Consider the following 4,013-nt stretch of genomic DNA (forward strand, 5'->3'; position numbering starts at 1 on the left):
ATGTAACTGAATTGTACATGTAGAAACTTTCATAATGGTGTATCTTTGGCTATGTTTATTTTCACCAAAAAAAAGTCCTCAAGGTCGAGAAGGGAGAGTGTTGACACGTCGTGAGGTTCTTAACCGATGTCGTGAAACAATACGTGTACTGACTGTTTAATGAGAAACTATTTGTTCTGTAACCCTTCATCTAAAGTACAATTAAAAAATTTTTAAAAAAAAGGATTGGTCTATGGTCAATCATTTCATGAGGTAGCATATGATCAAGAACTGATGGTACTGAAGGAAGAAGTCCAAGCTGCACTTAAAACATTGGTTGAAAACAAGGGTCCAGGAATTGACAGAATACCAATTGAGATGTTTCAACAAATGGATGCAGTGCTCACTTGTCTATGCCAAGAAATTTGGAAGACAGTTACCTGGCCAGCTGACTGGAAGAGATCCATATTTATGCCTATTACAAAGAAAGGTGATCCAACAGAGTTCAGAAATTATCGAATAATATCATTAATATCACACGAAAGTAAAATTTTGCTGAAGATCTTTCAAAAGCAGCTGCAGCAGTACATTGACAGGAAACTGCCAGAAATTCAGGCCGGATTCAGAAGAGGACATGGGATGAGGTATATCGTTGCTGATGTCAGATGGATCCTGGCTGAAATAAGAGAATACCAGAAAGATGTTTACCTGTGTTTTATTGACTATGCAAAGGCATTCGACTGTGTGGAACATAACACGTTGTGGATAACATTGAGAAGAATGGGAATTCCAGAACACTTAATTTTGCTCATGAGGAGCCTATAAGTAGATCAAGAGGCAGTTGTATTAACAGAAAAAGGGGATACTGCATGGGTTAAAGACAGGAAAGATGTGCGACAGGGTTGTATCTTTCATTGTACTTATTCAATCTGTATGCTGAGCAAATAATCCGAGAAGCTGAACTATGTGAAGAAGAACGGGACTTCAGGATTGGAGAAAGATTTATCAACAATGTGCAATATACAGATGACACAACCTTGCTTGCTGAAAGTGAAGAGGACTTGAAGCTCTTACTGATGAAGATCAAAGACTACAGCCTTCAGTATGGATCACACCTCAACATAAAGAAAACAAAATCCCCACAACTGGACCAATAAGCAACATCATGATAAATGGAGAAAATATTGAAGTTGTCAAGGATTTCATTTTACTTGGATCCACAATCAACACCCATGGAAGCTGCAGTCAGTAAATCAAATGAAGCATTGCTTTGGGTAAATCTGCTGCAAAAGATCTCTTTAAAGTGTTAAAAAGCAAAGATATCACTTTAAAGACAAAGGTGCTCCTGACCCAAGCCATGGTGTTTTCAATCGCCTCATATGCAAGCAAAAGCTGAATGATGAATAAGGAAGATGGAAGAAGAGTTGACGCATTTGAATTGTGTTGTCGGCAAAGAACGTTTAATATACCATGGACTGCCAAGAGAACCATTAGAGAAATGGAAATCATAACTACAATGAGATACCATGTCACCCCGACATTACTGACACGAATCAAAAAACAGAAAACAAATGCTGGAGAGGCTGCGGGGAGCTTGGAACTCTTATGCACTGCTACTGGGAATGCAAAACGGTACAACCATTTTGGAAAAAGATACGGCACTTCCTTAAAAAGAAATACCATACAATCCAGCTATCCCACTCCTAAAAATATATCCTGGAGAAATAAGAGCTGTCACACGAATAGACATATGCACACCAATGTTCACTGTAGCATTATTCACAATAAGAAAAAAAAATGGAAACAACTTAATTGCCCATCAACAGATGAATGAATAGACAAACTATGGTACATACACACAATGGAATACTACTCAACAATAAAGAACAATGATGAATCTGCAAAACATCTCACAACGTGGATGAATCTAGGGGGCATTATGCTGAGTTAAATAAGTCAATCACAGAAGGACAAATACTGTATGAGACCACAGTTATTAAAAAATCATGGAAAGATTTACACACAGAAAGAAACAATCTCTGATGGTTATGAGGAAGGGAAGGGGTGGGGAGGGAAAAACACTAGACAAGAGATAAGTGGTAACTTTACTAAAGGGTAAGACAGTACACAATACTTGGGAAGCCAGCATAACTTGACCAAGACAAAGTCTTAGAAGCTTCATAAAACAACAACAACAACAAAAAAACCCGTTGCCCTCAAGTAAATTCCAACTCATAATGACCCTATAGAACAGAGTAGAGCTTCCCTATAGGGTATCCAAGGAGTGGCTGGTGGATTTGAACTGCCGACCCTTTGGTTAGTAGTCAAAGCTCCTAACCACTGTGCCACCAAGGCTCCTAGAAGCTTCACAGACACATCCAAACTCCCATAGGGATCAAGTTTAGGTGAGGTCTGGGAACCATGGTCTCAGAGGACATCTAGCTCAATTGGCTTAACATATTTTATAAGGAAAAATGTACATTCTACTTTGGCCAGTACAACTTGTCCACGGCAAGGTCATGGATGCTCCATAGACAAATCCAAACTCCCTAAGGGACCAAGTTTCTGGGATGAGGGCTGTGGGGACCATGGTCTCAGGGAACATCTATCTCAACTGGCATAACATAGTTTATAAAGAAAATGTTCTACATTCTACTTTGGTGAGTAGTGTCTGGGGTCATAAATGCTTGTGAGTGGCCATCTAAGATAGTCTACTGGTCCCACCCCATCTGGAGCAAGGGAGAATGAATAAAACCAAAGACACAATGGAAAGATTACTCTAAAGGACTAATGGACCATAACTACCACAGCCTCCACACAGACTGAGTCCAGCACAACTAGATGGTGCCTGGCTACCACCACTGACTGCTCTGATAGGGATCACAGTAGAGGATCCTGGACAGAACTGGAGAAAAATGTAGAACAAAATTCCAACTCACAAAAAAGAGCAGACTTACTGGTCTGATGAAGACTGGAGAAGCCCCAGGAGTATGGCCCCTGGACACCCTTTTAGCTCAGTAATGAAGTCACTCCTGAGGTTCACCCTTCAGCCAAAGATTAGACAGGCCCATAAAACAAACAATAATGCAGGAGCTCACCCATGTATATGAGACTAAATAGGCACATCAGCCAACGGGTAAGGACAAGAAGGCAGGAGGCGACAGGAAAGCTGGACAAATGGAAATGGGGAACCCAAGGTCGAGAAGGGGAGAGCGTTGACAAGTCGTGGAGTTGGCAACCAATGTCACAAAACAATATGTGTATTAATTGTTTAATGAGAAACTGATTTGCTCTGTAAACTTTCACCTAAAGCACGATTTAAAAAAAAAATTGGAAATATATTGATTGAAAAATTTAATGTTAGGGAAAAAGTTATCATTGAAAATGATAGCTTATTAGGAGCAGTTTATCTAGATCCTCATTATCAAATTTTAATTAGTTCTGAATTTAAGGTGAAGCCCATATTACATTTAAAAAGCGTTTGGGAAATGATAGAAAATCTGAAAAGAAGGAATACTGAAAGCGTAACAAAGGAAAGTTCAGGAAATACTCTTGTTTCAAATGATGATGTTGATGAGATGAAATTGTTTCTTAAAATGAAAGAAAAAAAGTTAAATTGAGATCAAATGACTGCACTGTTAATATTGACTCTTCATTAACAAGCTTTGATGGTGTACAAAGAGATGAGAGAAAAAAATTATTATTGAATTTTGGGACAAAAACTGTTCACAGTGTGCCCAGTTATACGAAATTGCTTTGGGTGCACCAACTACTCAGGTCAGTGTTGAGGGAGCTTTCTCAGGTTTGAAACTCATCTTGCGAGACAACAAGGATAGCTTAAATGAAAAAATATTAGAGGGCATTCTTTTAATTAGGTGTAATTATGGTTTACTCCAATAATATTTTCTTAATGAACTGTATAATTGTGTACGAAGTATATCTGTATCTGTAATAAAAAGTTTATTTTATGTAAAAAAAAGGGCAAAATGGCGCTCTAGGCAGAAGCACCACGCCGTCTCTCCACAGCAAAGATC

Source organism: Trichechus manatus, unplaced genomic scaffold, assembly GCF_000243295.1.
Source record: "Trichechus manatus latirostris isolate Lorelei unplaced genomic scaffold, TriManLat1.0 scaffold00279, whole genome shotgun sequence".
Classification (NCBI taxonomy): domain Eukaryota; kingdom Metazoa; phylum Chordata; class Mammalia; order Sirenia; family Trichechidae; genus Trichechus; species Trichechus manatus.